The sequence below is a fragment of the Cydia pomonella genome, chromosome 19 (genome assembly GCF_033807575.1).
Source record: "Cydia pomonella isolate Wapato2018A chromosome 19, ilCydPomo1, whole genome shotgun sequence".
In the NCBI taxonomy this organism is placed as follows: Eukaryota; Metazoa; Arthropoda; class Insecta; order Lepidoptera; family Tortricidae; genus Cydia; species Cydia pomonella.
The window spans coordinates 2,623,261-2,646,799 of NC_084721.1; the positions used below are offsets into that span (position 1 = coordinate 2,623,261).

At 37.1% G+C, this 23,539-nt stretch overlaps 1 protein-coding gene and 1 long non-coding RNA gene across 7 annotated transcripts in view; one reads left to right on the plus strand and one right to left on the minus strand.

The window, feature by feature from the left end:
- The window catches only part of LOC133528681 (sodium/calcium exchanger 3), a 263,871-nt gene that overhangs the window by 152,838 nt on the left and 87,494 nt on the right, over positions 1-23,539 (plus strand). The gene's annotated exons all lie outside the window — the stretch shown is intronic.
- Positions 8,374-23,539, minus strand: part of LOC133528693 (uncharacterized) — a 204,025-nt gene continuing 188,859 nt past the window's right edge. Inside the window, exon 2 of the long non-coding RNA XR_009801036.1 lies at positions 8,374-8,659. This is a non-coding gene — a long non-coding RNA (uncharacterized LOC133528693). The remainder of the gene's footprint in view (positions 8,660-23,539) is intronic.

Consider the following 23,539-nt stretch of genomic DNA (forward strand, 5'->3'; position numbering starts at 1 on the left):
TTACTAGTGTCAAATTTAAGTTTGTTTAAAAAAAAAAAAAAAAAAAAACCACACCCAAACAAACTTAAAGGTCGGTATATCTTATTTAAGTATGAGACACTCGCCAAGAAAACGTGGCTGAGAGTGATAAGGCAGTGAAATTTGGTTCGAATTTTGGCAATGGAACTTGAAAGCTTCGTACTTATAAAAATTAAAGGATTCTTCGTTTTGCATGGGAAGTTTTTGCTGTCTCATTAGATGCTCTTCTACGGAAGTGTACGGTCCGCAGAGGGAAGGAATACTCGCCGAGACCGGGGTGAGCTGGCAAGGACGGGTTAATAGGACCTATCGGACTCACAATCTGGTATCTCTGGCAGAGCGAGGTTTCTGGGGAAAAAGTAGTCTTGGTTCATTGACGGAGTTCTGATGAACTGATTTCAAAGCTGAGTCGTTAACAGTCACTTAGTATTGGAATACACACTACACGTTTAAAAAAAAAAGGGGAAAATTTTCCGACTAAATCTAGAGGAAATTGAAGTTTTTTATAAATTCCTGTGGTAATTCATAAAAACCTTAAATTTGGGGGCGGCTGTGACTAGCCATATGCCTATTGCGTAATATTAGCCTCAGTTTTGTATCAAAACACATAGAAAAATAACGAAATACCTTACAAATACTACAGTCCTCTTCGTTTGCATTTTTCGTTCATGATTTCACCCTTTATTCTAACAATTACAACTTGATGGACACGTTTCCATATTTCACCACTCGTGATTTCGTTTAAATACGTAACACACAGTAAATATTCATTATTTTGTTTTAAAATAATGCGCGAAATAGTAATGATTAATCGAAGTTAACCTAAAATGTGGAATAATATCACTGACATTGACATTGACAGTTCATTCTGTTGTGCTGAACAACTGGTAAGATTTGCGAAGCCAAAATCTATTCCTAAATCTATTAGTTTCTTTTAAAAGAATATTTGTAGTCGTACATGCAATTATTGGTGTAATAAAAACATTGACTTACCTATTTGATAATAAACGTGAAGTATTACAATACAAATGTTACTTTCAGGAAACAAAACTATAATGTCTGAAAGTAAATAATAATGCTTGCATATTCATGCTTGACAGGTTTTGGAACGTACCCTTTTATCATTGTTTTGGTCTACTTAAACTGACTACTAAGCGACTGCTGTCACTGTGTGCGCAAATGACATTGTGTGAGTAAACGTCATTGAAAATATCTCCGTCTTTCTTTGAGCCTTGTGTGCGATAGGGACACAGTTGACAATCGGTGTTAATGTGAATGTTATTGTATAGGGCGTATGGTTTGGTAAACAAGATGAAACTTATGACCTTTCGTCATAAGTCGTATGTCCCTACGTGCCATGAGGAGAGCAATCTCCTTCTGAATTCTGGTACCCTGGTACTTTTAGATTGACAATTGTCTTATTTAAGTCTAAGTCCCTACTATGTATCTAATATGTCCCCAGTAGCTACTATGTATCCATTGTGTATCCAGTAGCTACTAGGTATCCAGTGTGTCCCCGTTATGTCCCCATTGTGTCGCTAGTAAAGGCATATAAAAGGGCCGGTGAGAGCAGTCGGGATGCATTCATTCTTTGACCATCGGACTAGCAGTATCTCTGGCTTTGGGTAAGTGAAGTTTCTCTACTATTCTTTCTATTTGTTTGTGTTTGCTGGGAATTATCCTGGTAAATTTAAACTTGTAGGATTGTGTCTGTGTTTGGTTTTGCGATTTCATCGTAATGCTAAACTTGGGCTATGGTGGAGATACTTTACTTCCCTATTTGTGTTACTATATTGTGATTTTTTGTTAGCAAAATCTAACTTCGTTATTTACTATCTTTCTATAGTGTTAGTATGATATTTTATAAAGCCAGATCACTGTTTGGACTAACAGTTGTGTCCATCTAAGCGGTTTCTCCCTAACGGTGCCAAACTGAAGCCGTTTAGAAGTCTTTTGCTCCAAGTTGAGAGGACTTGGCGTCTCTTCTTTACCAACATAAGAGGCGAACAAACTCTCCCTAGTCTCAAAGTCCAGCTGTTAGATGAATGTGAGGGCATCACGTGCGTGCCATTGGGAGTAATCCCTACTCACTGAAGTCTGCAGTAATTGAGGCTAGGTCCCGTATTAAATATATTTATATATTTCGGTACTCTGGTTCGTGCTTGTGCTGGTTGCAGGGAAAACTTCTGTCGTGATTGATACCAAACACAAACAAGTCTTAGTCATGGCAGCGTTTCCCATGTGGCTAGTGCGGGTGTGGGCTAGGATGCCGATGTTTTTATATACATGCTAGGGCGGTCTATTCTCATCCACCGTGCCCACGTGGCGATGAGGAGGGGGCCAATCACACAGACACTAGGGTTTGCTATACCTCGGTTTTGTCGGCCGAATGCTTACAGCTTAGATTTAGGGATACACTTGTGTATGTTCCAAACCACTAGATCAATGGTAAGTACGATCTGTGTTCTGGACATACTAGATTAGGGATTAAGGGTAGGAATAGAGTAGAGTCACACACACTGTTATAGGGTCTCTCTTAGGTTTGGTCTATAAAGTTGATTGGTTGGTGTATATTTCTCTTTTAAAGGTTATAATGACGTGAAGCTATGGTTTTATATCTTGTACTAATGCTAATATTGAGTGAAATATTGGTAATGGAGTCCAATTACCTAACTGTACTTATCCTGAGTGGAAAATTGAAGGTTACCTATAACATCTTATATCAATTTATTTCATTTCTGGGTTTTTGGTGTGGAGACGAAGTACAGAGTATTGCGATCAGGTTCTAAGGTATTTACAAAATCAATTCTCAAATATCAAGCTGGGCTTAGGAACACAGACTATTCTGGAATTGAGTAATGGTTTGTTTTAGAGACCCTTTGGCAGGCGAGCGCAGTCCATTGGAATCTTTGAGTGGAATAATGCTCATCTTGATATTTCGATATCATAAAGTACAATAATACTTGTACTTCGTTTATACTTTTAAAAGGCCTGGGAATTCAGCCTACTTTTAGCTATGGGGACTGGGTAATGGCTTAGTAGCCTTAGGTTTTGGATATGAAAAAGATAAGTAAATGGTGCCTGTCGAATACTTATCGCTTCTTTTCGTCAGCCCTAGGTTTGCATAGGTTTCGAAGCGTTGGTCATAGTCCGTCTGGCTAATAAGGTAGGAGTAGGTGGCCCGATTGATATTGCTAATCGGAGTAAGAGTCTTCAGACCTGCATCTAGCATTAGAGGCAGCACGTGTGATCTATTCATACCTCGTTTAGAAGATGATAGGATCGATAGGTATTAATATTTAATCTTAATATAACTGTGTACATGGGCTTAACCCAGGAGTGCTGCTTCAATGTTACCCCGAAGACTTAATAGGAGTAGCAGGATTATACCAAAAATATTTTTATATTTATATCATCATATACGCTGCAATACTATTTTTATATTTATTTTATCTTACATTCTGCAATACTTTTCTAATGAATTATAAAATTATATTTTATATTACATTAAAATCACATTGACGTTTCTGTAACTTAAGGCTACACCCGACGCCAACGACTCGCGCATTTGGGCGGAGCCTATACCCTTAACCGGGACATTGCTATAAACTTTTAGTTTATTATACCTATATTTCCTTTTTACTCATAAGGTGTCATGTTTAATATAGAAATGGTTCTGAGTATCTTGGTTTTACGGTGTTTCGCAGGAGGTGGAATCTTAACATAATTTCCTTTAAATAATTTCTCATCAACATAATAGGTATATTATTATAGTACAGTAAATATCAGATCTTTAACATCTAGGTAATAAACAATTAGGTAAAATCAAAGTCCAAGATTTAGTTGTTACTCATTAAAGAATCTAGGGTTCCGCGGTTCACTTCGAGGGGTCCTAACCTTTAACTAGACGATCACTTGGCCAAATTATTGTTGGGGTAAAATTATGAGGGTAGAATTTAAGGGTGGTATCAATTTTAAAGGTGGGGTAGAGTGGGGAGTAGGAAGGGGAGGTTACAACTTGAAGTGAAAACTTCTTTAGGCGCGCTGGGCATTTTTTTAGATAGGATAAAACCATCGAATTCGTGACACTGTTACCTTAACAGACACCTCTTGAAATGAAAACTTCTTTAGGCGCATTGGGAATTTTTTGAGATGGGTAAAAACCATTGAACTTACGACACCTCTATATTTAAGTACACATATAGTGTGTATGTACGTACATAGATACACATGCAGGTTGGCATATTTCCTAACGATTCAAAAAATACACACGTAATTGTTCAAGTTTTCACTTCTGTCGGCGCTCCCGGAGCCACTGCTACTTTTTTAGCCATTTTTTGGATAGTGTAAACCATTCCCGCACCCAAAAATCCGGGGTGTTTATGTTAAATACAATTAATGATATCGTTAAAATGTATAACCACTGGATACATGGAAATGTACACTCTACTTTTAACGAAGGGAAGTAGGTGTACAGTCAGCATCAAAAGTAGCGGATCAAATAACGTTTCAGAAGTATCTACCATTCTGTAACAACTTAACAAAAAGTGATGTCTTTAATATAGAACAACTAAGACTGTAAAATATATACTTTTGAGCACGAATTTTAGAAATTTATCTATATTTGGAAAAGTTATCCGGAATATCAGATACTTTTGGCGCGTTGTTTCATCAGCTACTTTTGATGCTGACTGTACGTCAAGTGTCATCGCTTAATATGAATTCGACGATGACAAACGGACAGCTTATTGCTCGTACTCGTACTTTGATAAGATGGAAACCTCTTATACTTAATTTTCTGCTATTAAAAAAAGTTGTGATTGGTCATTAAAAAGCGGGTATATCTAAGCATTAAAAGGTTTTTTCATTTCTCATACTCTGAAAGTGGGTCGTTGTTGTTCTAAAAAGTGTGCAGAAAATGATACATTTCTGCTTTAGAGCACTATACTTTTTAAGTACTTTTTTTCGATAAGAAATCAATATTTTGGTTTTAAATGGATTTGTTGTGCAATTTCCATTCTGATAAAATAACTCCCCATTCCATAAATTACGATGTTTTAAGCAAAATTGTTAATTTAAAGTACCCTCAAGTGAAGTGTATATTATCCATGTTTTTTTAAATGCACTTCTATTTTACTTTCTTCGAATTCTTTCGGCGGCAGGGTGTTCATCCTCACACCCTAGAACCTAAATGGTCACGCACTGTGCGGTTTAAGAGGAACTTCCTCCCGCGCACGCTCCGGTTGTGGAATGAGCTACCTGCCGAGGTTTTCCCGAGGGTCTACAGTATGAGGTTCTTCAAAAAAGCAGTGTACAGATTTTTAAAGGGTCTGCAACGCGCATGTAACACCTCTGGAGTTGCAGGCGTCCATAGGCTACGGTGACTGCTTACCATCAGGCGGGCCGTATGCTTGCTTGCCACCGTCGTGGTATAAAAAAAAAAGAAATAAAAAAAGTTAAACACTTTAGTTTAACTCGAGTGAAAAGCACCATTTCAGTCTCGGACTATTGGCGCTCGCACTGCGTTCGAGCGAAATAACCTACCTCGACGGAAATGGGTGGCTTTCACCCCTTGGTTAACAATCTCCTATTAACTCGTGTGTTTCTAGTCACTCGCGCGAGACGTTTCGGCCGTCGTGAATACTGCTCGCACTGTTAGCGCTTGAGAAAGGAGACTAGGCTCGCCGAAACATGTCGTGCGAGTGACTAAAAACACGTGAATATAAACCGTAAAAATAGAATAATGATATTAACATTATTCTACTTATCCCTCCAAGCTTCTTCGTAGCGCATTGATTCAATAGCAAATAGTGCTACCCGGACCTTGGATCCGGGTATGTCCGTAAACTACGTCCAAAAGAGAGGTATGGGCAATGTGAATGTCATCTCGCCTTGTGTGGTAGGGCACAGCACAGCAGATGTCATTCCAGATCTAGAGCAGAGCCCAACTGGGGAAGTACCTCCACCTTACAGAAAACCGCAGCCAAATAACACTTGACCCTACTCATGGTGTTGTGTTCCTGCCGGTGAGTAAGGTTGCCAGAGCTCAACGAGGGGGGTGGGGTTAGGGTCGGCAACACGCATGTAACTCCTCTGGAGTTGCAGGTGTACATAGGCTACGGAGACTGCTTACCATCAGGCAGGCCGTATGCATGTTTGCCACCGACGTAGTATAAAAAAAAAGTGCGCTGTGTAGTTTTCACTGTTTCAATATCTAGTCATGTCCAGCTACGGGCAAGCTATCACACTCCACAGTACAACCATTTTCACGACGCAAATTTCCCTAATACAACTCTCAAAGCAGAGATAAGCAAAGTAATAAGCCGTGTTTACACATAAAACACTGGATATATGCTCAAAAGTACGCTTGTTAGGTCGAAAATTAGTATTTTACAAGCTAATGTGTGAGCTCGACATATCGTGTCGGTTTACTTTAGCAAAGGCTATTAAAGTGACAAACCTCTATTCTATTTTGGACTTTATTAGACATTAAATAAAGTTGAAGTTAGGAATGGCATGTTACCACTAATTTCGTGCAAAGAACCGCTACGTCTTTGTTATATCAAGTTATATTAAAGCTGATAATTTCCATCTAGTTGTCAGCGGCAGTTCTTTTGAGATAACTTTGTAGGTTTTAGTAAGTAATTACTTATTTTTTAAATATTTCCGAGTTTTAAAACTCTCCGCCAATACTCGGAACCGGTTTTCAAAATAGCAGTGAATACTGGTTTATTTCGGTTCTACTCCAAAATTTCATAATAACGCGAACGTTTTAAGAACTTTATTTTAACCTAAATAAACCGGTTTATTCGACGAGCGACGAGACGGCAGGCTGGCCTGGTAGTGTGCCGCGTAAACAAAGACACCGACATAGGAAGAAACCGGTTTTTATTTTTCTAAACCAGTTAATCTGATAAGAACTTTATGGAAATGTTCTCCTAAAACCGGTTTAAAAATAACGATACATATAATAAATAACGTTTTGGAAAATTTACCGGTTTCCTCCTTTTTACCCGTTTCCTCCAATACAAATAAAGTAATTATGCTCTCATTTTAAAATGACAAACTGAAATGAAATTAAATTTGCCATGGACATTAAAGTACCATACAAGGTGTAGCAAAAATAACGGGGATCGTTTAAGGGCATATTTCGTATCATGTTCTGATAAGGAAAAAGTAAATGAAACATTTTATTGAGGAGAAACAAAATTATTGGGCTTTTTATTAAATATTTTTTCTCCTAGTTTTTCCAAGTCAAAATACGATACCGAATACACCCTTAAACGGATCCCCACTATTTTTCTTATAGTTCGTGTCATCCACGATGACGCGCACATTTGTCAAATCTAACCTTTAACAACATGACAATATCAAGGTACGCGTCGTCGTGAATGACGCGATCTTATACATCCTGTATATTGAATGTCTAATATTAGTTTTCGTTGCAAGCTATTGTAATATAGCTCCAAGAAAATAGGAGGTATATTATATAGCATTAAATAATATTAATTGTGAGATTGTTATTTATTTATATATGCTAGACCTAATAATAAAGTATGCATGTTATAAAATAAGTTACTATTTATATTAGTCATTTAATCGATTGAAAATAACAACATTATGTGAAATGCAAGAATAAAAAGCGGCCAAGTGCGAGTCGGACTCGCGCATGAAGGGTTCCGTACCATTTAAGACGTATTAAAAAAAAATCTACTTGCTAGATCTTGTTCAACATTTTACCACTTTGGACACACATTTTACCACTTTGGAACTGTCTCTCGCGCAAACTATTCAGTTTAGAAAAAAATGATGTTAGGAACCTAAATATCATTTTTGAAGACCTATCCATAGATACCCCACACGTATGGGTTTGATGAAATTTTTTTTTTTTTAATTTATTGACGTATTAAAAAAAAACTATTCACTAGATCTCGTTCAAACCAATTTTCGGTGGAAGTTTGCATGGTAATGTATATCATATATTTTTTTTAGATTTTTCATTCTGTTATTTTAGAAGTTACAGGGGGGGGGGACACACATTTTTTCACTTTGGAAGTGTCTCTCGCGCAAACTATTCAGTTTAGAAAAAAATGATATTAGAAACCTAAATATCATTTTTGAAGACCTATCCATAGATACCCCACACGTATGGGTTTGATGAAAAAAAATTTTTTTTTTAATTTTTATGACGTATTAAAAAAAAACTACTTACTAGATCTCGTTCGAACCAATTTTCGGTGGAAGTTTGCATGGCAATGTATATCATATATTTTTTTTAGATTTTTCATTCTGTTATTTTAGAAGTTACGGGGGGGGGGGACACACTTTTTACCACTTTGGAAGTGTCTCTCGCGCAAACTTTTCAGTTTAGAAAAAAATGATATTAGAAACCTCAATATCATTTTTAAAGACCTATCCATAGATACCCCACACGCATGAGTTTGATGAAAAAAGATTTTTTGAGTTTCAGTTCTAAGTATGGGGAACCCCCAAAATTTATTGTTTTTTTTCTATTTTTGTGTGAACATCATAATGCGGTTCATAGAATACATCTACTTACCAAGTTTGAACAGTATAGCTTTTATAGTTTCGGAAAAAAGTGGCTGTGACAGAATCGGACAGACAGACGGACATGACGAATCTATAAGGGTTCCGTTTTTTGCCATTTGGCTACGGAACCCTAAAAATAGTCGGTATAATTTGAATTAAAATTAATTAAAATTTTTGTTTGGCTCAAGATAATGATGTACCCTAGATAAGTGATAGATAAGTAATGTTTTAATTAGATAAATAATAATATGTGTAATCCCATTAGCTGTAAAGTGTTGACATGTAAAATACTTATATTTTATCAATAAATATTTGATTGATTGATTGATAGCATTGTATTTCAAAAAATAAATATTGTAAAACGAGGTACTTAACTAGTAATAAAACATGAAACCGTTTCAATGTAAAGCTCATCCTGAATCACGATATATCACAACTGAAAGGCGCATTTCGCTAGCTAAACTTGAAATGGCTCTCTCTACTTTATAGATTAAAGGTTCTATAACTCAGATAAGTGGCTACATTTACGACGTTTCTTTGCTACAAACTTTTACATATTTATTTAAATGTGTGCCTTCGTGCATGATAACAAGGTACACAATCGTGTGAGTTTTGTTATGCACATAAGGTAATGCGAAAGCTGTATCTCTCAGATAAATCAGCGAGGAGTTATGCGAAGCGGCAAATTGGCGTTGCTTCTACTTAATTCATGAAACATTCACAAATGGCAAATTCGTACTTACAGTCCGATATCAAAATAATGAAATAAAATGAAAATGAAATAAATATCTTTATTTGCAGGCAACAATTAGCCCATAGATGAACATTAAAAGTAGCATACATATAAAATTTAGAATGATTCAAGGTTAGTTTCTTTAGACTAAAATCGACCGGAATAAGAACCGCGATTACAAGTGTGGACGCAACCGGTGGTAACGTTGAAAGCGAACGCAGCCGACGCACACGAATGAAGGTAGACCGAGCGCGATTTACACAACATTGACACCCACCCGCTATCTCCAGTTACCCGTGAACAAGACAAGATGCATGTAACTGCGTCCAAATATCGGGAGCTCAAAAACAATAATATAAAAGGTAATCACGGTTATATCCCGGTCGATTTAAGTCTAGCATATTACATATTATTATTAAACAGTGTCAACCCCGCAGTGTCAGGATTGTCAGGGAGCCGCCCGAACTTGACACTCTTCGGTCAAAACTCCTTCTTGGTAGGTCGCTATAGTTCGTGTCATCCCCGATGACGCACATATTTGACAAATCTAACCTTTAACAACTTGACAATACGAGTCTCTCTACAATCTATAGATGTTCAGTCGGAACACTCACCACAAAAGAATTAAAATTGATATTGTGTCGAGTTTCCAACCTCACGACTCTCAGGACAGGATAATGTCATGTTGTAATCTTTTGCGCGTGCATTTTGCTCGTACATGTATGTATGTAAACACTGTATTGTACGTAAAACTGGCACTGAAACATGTTGAAGTAAAAATATAACACACAAGACCTGTTTTACCGTTAAGAGCGCTCTCACAAGAAATTAAAGTTGAAATAATGTAAAATTGATAATGTTCTTCGATGAAATTCAAGAGTCATTATTAGAAACAAAGAGTACTTATTCCAGTAAGAGCGTCTTCTTGTCTTTAGTAATACGGTGTTAAATATTAGACTTATTTAATTACTAATGATTATTTTTCCGATGGTCGTTTACGAAAAACCGCGCGAGGCACTGAATTGTGAGCTCTTATTTGTAAATTTTGAGAAGTTTGTTCGTGTTACGCCCACAATTCCAGAAAGAAACAAACGGTGACGAATTCTGCTGCGTAAAGCGAAAACTTTTGCGAAGCGCTAAATTGACGTGATGTTCGTACAAGTTACACGTGTTAAAACCGCTGCGACAGGGAAAAATCCAATCCGATTAATACCCTACGAAGAAGTTCGACATATACCAGAATATTTCAGTATGAATGGCAAAGGCATTTCGGTATTTTAGCGGGACCATTTTGTGGTAAACGCTTGTTTATTTTTTGTTTAAATTTCTTTGTTGTTTTACACTCGTATTTAGTTTATCACAAAAATGCAATGATTTCTCATTTCCGATTTCTGAAAGACCGACAAACGTAGTTTTGGTAGATCTTCCTGTGCCAGTAGGTAAAACCTGACCAGTAATATATGATCATTGATCACGCGCCATGTTGCGGAATTTCATTGGAACAATTTTTTTTAATACTAAACTGAACTGTCACTATATAGATGAGAATGACAGCATCCTCTTGACAATGATCATCACTGGACAGGCTTTAACAAATTATTGTTTGCCTGCAGCACATTAAAGTATTTAGTTTAACTAATTTGATTATACAGTCGAATTTTATATAGTGTGATACTTACTTGTTTTTCCCTTCTCAGTTCTTTTGTTTCTTCAGACTTTTTAGTGTTAGTTACATATATTTTTCAAATGATCTTTTTTCTAGCTTTCATTTGATACTTACCCATATTGTTATGGTATCCAACATTTTTTTCTGCGTGGGCATGGAATGTGAAAGAGATTAAATGAAAATAAAGCAGGTGAATGATGAAATCACAGACAACAGAGAGTTATGGAGGGAAAAGACATGCTGCGCCGACTCCAAGTGATGAGAAAAGGGTAAGCGGATGATTCTCTTGTAGATTTACAAATTGTTACCCATCATACTGCAATAAACTATGTGCTAACAGGAATCAATCAATTTGATGGCAATCGTGTTTCTGAGCACGGTCCCATTGTAGGCACGTCAGTCATGAGGCTTCACAGGCGACTTTTATAATCCGAACGAAGGTTCCTATCGCTCGAGTGTCTAACTTGACATGTATTGTTGTCTAGTTTTAAACGTATAACGAGGGTTTTTGGAACAAGTTTACAGGTATTTAGATGCATATTTATTTTGACCTTGCTAGCCGTATTACGGCTTACGATAGACGTCCATAATGTTTATTAAGGGTCATCCTCATCGAAATGAGGAGGACTATTAGCCTAACCTAGTTAATGGTGACCCTGTTTATAAAGCAGGAAGTCCTGGTTTGGAATCCTAATATATAGATAGATAGATATTTTATTGGATTAATAATGGTGCTTATACTACTTATATTGTTTTACTTACTTAATTTTTATGGTACACAACCAACAGGCAAGTAAGTGTCATCTGACCCCCGTACTAGTAAGAACTGTATCACGGTGGGTCAGGCGGCAAGATAACGGCATTTATTTGCGTATTTATGTATCTCAATTATTTGTTACTTGTTTATGGATGTTTTCTATGTTTACAAGTATAGTCTGATTAGTAATATATGATTGCGCCATGTTGCGGAATTTCAATGGAACTAATTTTTTCATACTAAACTTTCAACATGAGAATAACAGCGCCCTCTTGGCAATTATTACTGACTTTATATTTACCCCGTGGGCCAATTAAACCCGACAGATTTTAAGTATTTTAACCACGCATTCATGAGGTCACAAGGAGCAAAATATGTTTTATAAGTTTTGGACAAATTCGTCAAAAAACTTTTTTTCTGCGTTTTCTGCACACGACACGTTATTAATTTTTACATCTTGGTGAAAAAAATCTCAATTTTTAACTATAAATATTTTTTTTTATTTATAGTAAAAAATTGTGAGATTAGTTTAATGTCTGTCAGTAGGTATGTCTAAACCAAGTCAATTAGTGGCAACGTCACAGCTAAAAAGGCCGTTTTTCACCAAGTTATAACAGAAACAAATTTTCACAAAAAATATATTATCTCTAAAACTAGATCGATTTCAGGAAACTTTATATGACATTTTAGTCTCTAAGTGCGGTCAAGAACACAAACTATTTACATCCCGTGCGAGCGAAAGATTCTATAATTGATTCACGAACGTAGTAAGCAAAATCACATTTTGCTCACTATTTTTGAAATGAAAAACAACCAGTGCGCGTAGCCAACGTGAGAATCATTAACGCTCCGTAGCGAACGAAACGTAACTGTCACTGTTGCACTAATATGGAAGCACCACACGTTGGCTATGCAGCCAGCATGGATATGATGGTTGATGGTAGAAAATGAACAATGTCTACGTAACAGCGGGATAAATACAGTGTCCGCCGCTGGTGTTAAAAAGTGATGGTTTATCAATTGGATAAAGTCACCCATTTCCACGATACGCCTGCTGGATAAAATAGAATCCTAATGAGCGCTGAAATGGTGGCTTCGAATCAGCGAAGAGCAAAAAAATCAGCCGGAAATTCCGGAATTAAGGTAATCTGAATTATCTGAACGTTTTCCTGAACAATGACTTGGCTGTAACTATAAAAAGACTGGTCATTTACCCAAATCCCCTTCTTACAAGGGTTCTTGGAATTTGAATGGTAATCGGCTTCGTTTACACTTACATTAGGGTTTTTCTCTTATCGGGAGATTTGTTAGAAGAATACTCTATACTGTACCTCTAGTGTAAATAAATTCGATTTCCAAACGTGACGTACGCGTTTGCGTTTAGTCTCATTTTGTATTGGATTTCGAAAGAGCGCGCCAAGCGGGACGTTTTGGAACCTCAAAATCCTATACAAAATGAGACTTAACGCAAACGCGTTCGTCACGTTATGATGTCGATCAAAGTTACACTAGGGGTACTGTTCATGATTATACTACTAGTTCTATCATCTTCCTGGTGTTATCATTTGTCTAAGACACTCATCGTAACAATTTTAAGTACTAGGAGGGGCACTGTGAATGTCATCTCGCTTTGTGTGGTAGGGCATTCTAGATCCAAAGCAGAGCCCAACTGGGCAAGTGGCGGTACTTACAGAAAACCGCAGCCAAATAACACTAGACCCTACCCATAGTGTTGTATTCCTGCCGGTGAGTAAGGTTACCAGAGCTCAACGTGTGGAATGTTAGAGTCGGCAACGCGCATGTAATACCTCTACAGTTGCAGGCGTCCATGGTCTACGGAAACTGCTTACCATCAGGCGGGCCGTATGCTTGTTTGCCACCGACGTAGTATTTAAAAAATGCCTACTTAACTCATATTAAATAGTGATTTATTCATTTCTATGCAGTTATTTCTAACCCCTTTATCTACAGATATCCGCCATTAGTCTACTAATCTAACCATAATATTCATGTCTTGTCTGTTGGAATGAACCACATCATAGATTACGCAATACGTTTCCATCTTATTAATCATCTTCATACCACATAAGATCTCACGTATCACAGTCTTTATTACAAAGGCATTAAGAATCATTATTACGTGGTACCTACGGTTTACGCCGAAAGGGGTGTAACTGGGCGAACTAATCCTCAACAGAAGGATCTTTTCGACGTGAAGTGCGTGAAAGGGCTTTGCAAACTCCTATGAATGAGGTTTTGTATGTGGCTGGAATAGAGCGCCTTCTAAATTACGTTTTAGGTTATAATGAGAACTGTTTTGGGTCTAGAAGGCTGCCTTACATACAACCCCGTTATAATTCCACTTAATCTTTATCTAAATAAGCTTAGTGAAAATAAGAAAAATAAACAAGAATAAAAATAATATGCTTCGAAAAGTGGGCGTGAGCTTTGCGAGGGTTTCAAGGCGAGTGGGAAACAAACTTTGCAAACCGAGTGTGAAATACAATATTTTCCACCACACCAACGCGAAGAGAGTAACATGTAACAAATCAACTCCAAATGAATGCTACGAGTATTAAATATTTATCATACGAAAACATCATTCAAGTCAATTCTACCAGCCAACATGAGAAATCCAGTCAATATTTATGTGGCATGAAGTTTTAGGGTCGGCAACGCGCATGTAACACCTCTGGAGTTGCAGGCGTCCATAGGCTACGGTGACTGCTTACCATCAGGCAGGCCGTATGCTTGCTTGCCACCGTCGTGGTATAAGAAAAAAAAAAAGTCAATATACTTTGTTACCTAGATAAAACGCGACTTTCTCATCATTTTTTGAAGGATAAAGAGAGTCTATCCTAGCTGGTGTGATAAAAATGATAACACAATTAGTCTATCTAAGAACATTAACCTGTTTTCTACGCAGATTGGGTAAATACATAAGAAGTTGTACTGGTATGCCACCCAATAAGCACATAATCACGTTAATAAATGAAGCCGAAATTCATCAGCCCTACAACAAAAAGGGAATTTTCTCATATCCCCACAATAACGGCGCAGGATTACGAAACGTAAGAGATTACACATATTTGGGTGCAGAATCCTTGAAATGTGTAATATAGCGGGTAACTTAGGATAACCAAGACACTTATTCTTGTGACAGTGACATAGACAGTTTTAAAAGGAAGCAAAGTTGGTGATTACTATACTCTTTATGATAATACGGGTTCTCCAGCGGCAGATTTCCGATTTCAAAATATTATTAAAAAATAAACTTTTTGTTTAAGCAAATTTAGTGTCCCACTCCCAAAGGCCTGTCATTTCCTCCACTTGACCCTATCGTTTGTACATTCCTGCCAAATCCGTAAAAAAAGGAACTAACACAAATATAAATCAAAAATATTTTATGACGAGAAGATTAATGAGGATTTAATTTTTTAGAAATTACATATCTTAATGACGACCCACACTATGCACACCTCTAACCTTTTCTGCATCTAACCTCTAACCTGAGTGGACGCTCGAGTTGGCCGTGCAACGGGGCGGGCGTGCGGCGTGCGTGTCAAACAAATGCAAACGTATAGGAGTCGTCTTAGTGCACGCTGCGAAAATCGCTTGTGAGCCCGACGCCACGCTGCACGCCTTTTTGCTTACGGTACTAAGTGAAAAGTTTTTGGTACGATACGCCTCAATAGCATAATGTAGCTCTGCTGGCCAGCGATCCATTGTCACTAATCATCCGTCACTCACGAAATTAAAACAAACCCGCGCGTCTCCCTCGCACTTCGCTTCGTAAAATATTAGAATTTAAAATCGGATATCTGCCGCTGGACATACTGTATTTATCTCATGCTTGGTTCTTAATACAGAGTGTCTGTATATATCTTGTCAGGCTTTAAATAACGAGCGAGCTCATGACAATAAATATCCCGGAAAAGAATAAAGTCAGCGACAACAGTAACGAGCGGAATTTCCAGTGGCGGATTTGCAGTGTCTGCCGCTCTAGGCCCCAGGCCCTGTAATAAGTACTAGCCGCCCCTTTCACAGCGCACCCATCATATAGGTAGACTGCCGAGTGCCGCCCCTAATTATCTCGCCGCTCTAGGCCCAGGCCTACTTGGCCTTAGGGTAAATCCGCCACTGGGAATTTCCTCATATCGCCAACAATAACAAAGAACAGACCACCGAGTTCGCGAGATTACATGTCCGCGTGTAGGGAATCCTTGAAATTCGTAATATTGTGGCTCTTAGAAAAATAAAGCCCAAAAACTTAGTTACATAATGCGGACTTGAAAAGAGGTGAAGCCAAAATCACCAAAATCATTCTTGACATCTTACGCTATAATAATACTGAAGTGAAAACCCTCTGCTGGAAATTGCATACCGTTTTATTAGGCAGACGTCGAACTTTTTACCCCATAGCTCAGTACTTAGTCCATCGCTTTCACCCAATAACCTCGTTCTTTTTAGATTTCACCAATTCTCAATAGTCCTTACCTTACAACCTGGCGGGTGCTGCCTCTGCGTGCGTTCCACGACACGGGCAAGGGCAGCTTCTGATCGGTGTACCCCTTACATTTAATTAAAGTGTCAAAAGGCATCTACGTGTTGGCCTCGGCTTCGAGCACGCCTCCCAATGGTCCGGAACACCATTGTTCCGTGATAGGAAAGACATGAAGTGAAAATATTGTAATGGCAGGTGCCCGAACGTCTGCAATAACCCAGTCTCATTGTCCACCCAAACTTCAATCCATAGACCGTTATACTGTTCACTGTTTCTACAGTAGTCCCAATGCCTGCTGCGACTGGTTCATGGGTGTCTATTGTTGCGCCTGTGAACGGGTTCCAGCAGGCGTTCTACATGACATTAAAGCTCTCCAAGGGGGCTCTACGTGTTGGATCTATACTCCTGATTTATAGGCCTGTGAAATCCAAAATGAAGAGAAAACAAAAATGTGAATACGAGCAATTTAACTATAAATCTCCCGCGCCATAAAAAAAAGAAGTACTACAAGAACAACTCTTTTACATATAGAAAATCCCCTAAAAGTGCAATATTGTGGAAGTGACTTATGAAAGCATTAGCTACATGGAGTACTAATAGCAAAAAAAGGTAGTGATATGTTATGTGTGTGAAATGTGTTTGAAAGTCACAATATTTAATCTAAAAACTTTGAAGAAACTTATTGGCCATTATGATACAAGTTGGTGTCCTGCAGTTGGCGGTTAAATTTGTGTACCAACCTCACATTATGTAGATTTATTTTCCATTCGATATAATGTCGACATACAACGGCCGACCAAGGCCGTAAACACGACGATACAAAATCAATTACATCCAATTTTATCTCTTTCCTACAGCGTTGCCTTCGCTGCTCTGAGATACGGAACTGTCTCGCAAACTTCCAGCTCTCGCGAACCGTGATAAATGATCTCACCCGAGCTGACTTACGCATCTTTTTACTTTTACACAACTTGCCTTCACAACATCATATACCACTTGAGACATCCACTTGAACTTCAACCTTATTCTCTGAAACTTTAAGTATAAATTCGAGTTAGTTTAAGCGTTGCAGATTTTACCCTTTTGTAATGATGTGTAGGAATGCGTATGCGGCACGCTTATAAGCTAATGTGAATGTGAATAATTCATTGAGCGTATTTTATGAGATACCTACGTATCGAAATTTTTGGCAGGTTAAGGGGTTCAGTTTATTAACGGATTAAGTGTACGATTTAGAGGATTACGAGAAGTAAACGTTTACAAAAGATATATACGTGCATAGGTCTGCACTGATAAAAAAATATTACAAGTATCGTACATGTCAAAATCTCAAATTAAAGAAACTAACATTTGCTTCATCAGATTTCTAGACTGCAGTAGCTGTACCACGAGTTGACACTTAACGTTTACTGACACTGACGGATTGGTGCGATAGAGAGGTAATGCGATCAAGTTCACGCAGACACTAACCTAAATATCAAACGCCAACTTGTGGTAGCCATGCTGGTATACATTATGAACAAACCAAACGATAAAATATGACATAAACCTATAAGAATACATTGTCCCCTCCCGTTTTTCCCTAATATCCCATAACTGGAAGGTAACATTAGGACTTCGATAGTATCGATTAGGGAGACAATTTCGCTGAAGTGACAGGCGACAGCGATGAGCGACAGGGGCGTGTAGAACTCACAACAACATTATTAACCACAGTGTCGTAATTTGGTCCAACTTTGCTCCAACATTTGCTTAAAGAAATTGTGAATATGTTTTTATTTAAAGATTATTGAATTTTCAGATGAATTGATATTAAGAAGAACATCTTATTTAAGAATAGCATCTACCTAGCATCGATAGATCTGCACGTGATAGAAATAAGTTACACTTAAAAAAATTTTTTGTTCATTAAAAATTATAATTATATTTGAATATTATATAAATCTGATTAATTCTTTTTAAAATAAGTTAAAATAATTCGACCCGTAATGATAATGAACTTTGAAATAATTATATTTGTGTAAATAATGTTTTCATCTATAAAATAATAATGTGCGATTAAATAGATATAATGAGTTGACATGTAAAATAACTATATTTTATCAATAAAGTTTTGATTGATTGATTGATTGATAAGATAATTTTATAAATTTTATATTCAGAATTAAGTAATGTCCATACAAAAAGAAAAAACGTTTTACTTCTTCGAAATATTTTCCATTCTCTATGATTTTTTTGTATGTTATTGACACAACGGTTTATGGGATTTACTTTTTTTTTAAAGCAAAACCTATATACCTAGAATATATTATGCTGAAGTGATCGACATCAAAATCAAAGTGATTTGTTAAGATTTAGTTAGTGGAAACCGTTTTCTCCTGAAATTGCATTTCATAAAAAAGTACTGTTATTTTAAGATAACGAAACATGGTTTTACATATCTGAAGCAATGAATAAAGAGCAAAAGATACCCATTGTATGGGGATATCTTTCAAATCATAAATCATATATGGATATTTAGAAGACGACCAAGGGAAGCTTTATTGTGCAGAGTGCGACCGGATATTTAAAACAAAGTTCGGTTTTACGAGCCGTATACCTACTTCAGATCAACCCGCGTAGCCAATATGCCAATCGTTAACGCTCTGTAGCAAATGAAACTTAACTGCCACTGTCGCACTAATATGGAAAAGTGTGTGAGAGAGAGAGGAGCGTTAACGATTGGACGTTGCCTACGCGGGCAGAGAAAATTGTAAAGGTTGCCGTTATCGGACACGACATGGAGGACTATACAGGTTGAAATTTTTAAACACCGACTTGACTCTGCGTAGTGATTGTATAGGTCATCTTGAACAACTTTTATTATGGGGCCAATACCGACATCGTGAAAAAAAAGGCTGTCCCATAGCAATCAGCGTATGTATGAAACAGCTAACTTTTATTCGCAATTTATCGGCATTGGTCCCATAATAAAACTTGTTCAGTATGACCTATAAAGTCAATACATATAGTATGAACGGTGGTTAAAATTTCACCGTGTATATAGTCCTCCATGTCGTGTCCGACGCGCAACGGAAACCTTTACAATTTCCTCTGATGAGCACGTATATGCTCGCAAAACCGAACTTTGTCTTAAATATCTGGTCGCACTATGCACAATAAAGCTGCCCTTCGTCGTTATATGTGTATGCGTAATGTACTACGGTTACCTACGAGACAGGCTTCGCCTAGTGTAGGAGCCAGTGAAACCTACTGAAAATTCTTAAATGTACATATACTGCTTCTTAGTTTTAAGACTGAATAATTTCAATTTCTATGTAAGTTATCTTGTGTGCAATAAATAATTTTTACTTTTTTTTTTTACTTTTTTTTACTATTACGCATACTTTTCCACACTTGCACCGTATCGGAACCGATCAGTCGCCATACGTTACTGTTATTGAAGGGCGATAGTCGCACAATGGCTACAAATGTGTCGTAAGTGCTTCAGGCTAAGTATGTCGTAAAGTTCCATTGTCACTAAGTAATATTCAGGAACTTGGAAAAGACGTGAGGTGATTTATAAAGAGATGTATGAAAATGTTACGAGTTCTGTGGGTTCAAGACTAAAATCTAGTTTTAAAAATTAACCTTTTTAGGGTTCCGTAGTTAAGGTTATAGTTTCGCCATGTCGGTATGTCTGTCCGTCCGCGGCTTTGCTCCGTGGTCGTTAGTGCTAGAAAGCTGCAATTTGGCATAGATACATAAATAATGCATGCTCTTTCTTTGAAATATCTGTCCTGGGTCAAAATATATTTTACAGTACATATGGGGCTACTTTATAGCACTAGTGCGAGAAGTAGCATATTATGTTACTGTGTCGAACATTTAGGCCGGCGCCCCACTGCTGCGCACGCTACATCCACGGCCCACGTTTTAATACAAACCGTGGGCAAGCCCACGAAATTTTGTATAGGAACGTGGGCCGTGTACATAGCGTGCGCTGCAGTGGGGCGCCGGCCTTAAAGGGCCATATGTACTGTAAAACGTTGTACGATACATGTGCGAATAGGTAATTCGCAACTCGTGTCGATTTAAAACACTCCCTTCGGTCGTGTTTTAATTTATCGCCACTCGTTTCGAATTTCCTATTTTTCGCACTTGTATCGTAATGTACTATTTTTTTACTTGCCTTTTTTACTAAGCTATAGGAACCATGAAACACGTCGCGTCAACTAAATGCGTCGTCTAATTTTACGACGCTGACGCATACGTTGACATTATCTGTCATAAACGATAGCCATGGGACACGGAAATTATGGGAGATGATAAAAATATACGTCCCTAGTTGATATTATAAAAGCGAAAGTTAATGCTGTCTGTTAACTCTTCACACTTAAACAAACCATTTATTTCAGAATACAATAGGTTCCATATTATGGTTACTGACACTTGAGAACTATGTTAGACTGTTTTAAAAAGAAAGCAAACAAGCACAGAAAATTAAACAAATAAAATTAAATATATAACAATTTGAGTTGAGTTGGTTTGTTGATTTATATGTATAACGGCACTACCCGTTCAAAGTTGTAAGTTAACTTTCCTGCTACTCAAAGGTTGTCTGGAAGAGATCGCTTTTATCGTTGTTATCTAGTCTTAAACTTGTATTTCGTTTTCTGTGTAATTTTTAACTTTAAACTTGGTGCAATATAAAGAATATTATTATTATATAACAATAAAAAAATATTAGATAAAAATCGTCTACGGCCGTGTCCGTGAACATGCTTGACGCGCTGCAATAGCGAGGGAGCCATAACAGTGCCCTGAACTCGTTATTGTATTGCACTCTTAATGCACTGTACGCCCGATGTTTAACCAACTTAGAACTAATTAGGGCCCGGGGAAGGATATACGATCATCATCATCATCCGCGCAGACAAGTCGCCGGTTAGTAATATTATAAAATTAAACCTGCCTACTAGTATGACGCCTCTATAACCTGTAAAATAAAAGTAGTCTTAGAAACCTTACGGCCTTTAGTGTTGAAATGAATATATGATACTTAAATTAATTTAAAAAAAATCTACAGACAAATGAAATAAAAGCGATCGGATATGTTTCTTGTTTTCGAAATAAGAAATCCCAAAGCACTTTATAAACACAAGTAACTGGAATTTGGTACATTTCTTTATGGCGTCGTTACCTCAATCTTCCTAAACAGTCTTCCGCTCCGCTCATATATCTACTATATGCCCAAACCTAACTCACAAACATGTCCTAGCCCAAATCTGGCAGATAGCCAGGCCTATATACACGCAGTTTAGCTAACCTTAGCTTTAGTTCTCTAGACTTTACTCGAAAACGACTTAACAACCAAGAAACTCCTAGTTACATACGTCCTTTTACAAAGTGGGGCACTCTTAAATAGAACTGAATTATGCGGGTAGATTAAGCAAATTGTAACCTTATTTTCTTACTCTTAAAGCTTATACTAAGTGTACGTACCGACTTCTAAATACCCAATACTTATTCGGAACACTTATGCGGACAAATTAGGGAAAATTGAACCTTCTTTGTTTGTATTAAGTCGTTATCAGTTGTAATTATCTATACTACGTTGGTTTATACAGAGTATTTTCAGTCTATTATGTAGACGTATAAGGATTTTATCAGCTTTAGCAATCTAAATGCGGATAAGTCAATGTAATTTGAACCTTATTATGCTGATGTAAGGTTTATTTTGAGGGGTTTGCTGAATAATTGTATTTAGCACCAAATACATAAGCTTCATATAATTTGGATAAGTACCTTCTGGCCTAAATAATGAAAGTAAATTAATTCATTATTAAAATCATTGCATCATTTGTTTCCATAGTAGAAACGTTTCCAAAATGTAATTAAAAAAATAATAATCATGCATTTAAAAGTTTTAGTACAAATAGCAGAATAAGCAACTAATTGTCATTTACCACCTAAGACACTTTTGTACCTACTTATTCTTTGCAAATAAATAAATACAATACAATACAATACAAAAATTAAAATATTAATTTACCATTCAACGTTATAAATGTAACCTTAGGCAAACAATTCCGATGAGCTGACACTGGAATCAAATTGATACCAATTACCATAACTATTTACAAATTTAATTTAACATGATAAGTACCGGAAAATATGGATTTACAGCGTAATACGTTTAAGTATACAAATTGAACGTTATAGCGACGGAGGCTTATTTCTTGATTAGTTACAAAATACTAACAAAACCAATAATAAACCGCGAGCCAGGAACAGATTTCCATGACCAATCGTCTCCCGGGTGATAAATCGTAGTGGTTAACGGCTATGTATGATGAACCCTCGTGGACGTCAGCTGCCGCTCCGTTGGTGGGTTGAGGAATGGCAGCCACCGAAACACGTAAAAAAATTGTCATCGCCCCCGTTTGATACTTTGTCAACTTCAACTTCAACTTCAAAAATAATTTATTCAAGTAGGCTTAATAATAAGCACTTTTGACAAGTCATACAAATATAAGTACAATTATAATCATTAATTAAACAAAAAATAATAATAATAAATAAAAAAACAATGAAATTGGTAACAATTAACAATAACGTAAAAGACAATGTCAAACACAACAATAGGAATAAGAATAACAGCAGAAATTATACAATAATATTAATATTACGAGTGCATATGTCAACTCAGTCCCAGGCATCAACTATCAGATGATAGTTTAGGTTGTATGGCTGTGGAAAGAACGTCAGCTGGTCGCATGAACGTGTAAAAAATAAGCGTTAAGTGACTGTTTTTAACGTTATTTAGTACCCGCGTTTATTGTAAACACCTACATTATCTTAAAGGTAAGTTAAAAGACTAAACTTAGCGTTCCATGCACATGAAGCATAAGGACCCTTTAGGCTGGAATACCACAAATGACGCAGGGTAGGAACTCAACGCCAGAAAAATCAAACAAGGAAGCAACTATACAAGTATATGTAATATAAATCTATGGACGCACGTACTGTAAGCGAGGACCTACTTTAACAATAGACGGAAAAAACTATAATCTATGCTTGAATATTTTTTTATTACAATTTATCATACTACTTCCAAAAGAGAGCAATGGGCATTGTTCATGTCATCTCGCTTAGTGTGGTAGGGCACAGCATAGCGGATGTCATTCCAGATCTAGAGCAGAGCCCAACGGGGGAAGTACCTCCACCTTACAGAAAACAACAGCCAAATAACACTAGACCCTACTCATAGTGTTGTGTTCCTGCCGATGAGTAAGATTGCCAGAGCTCAAAAAGCTCGACGATGGGGGC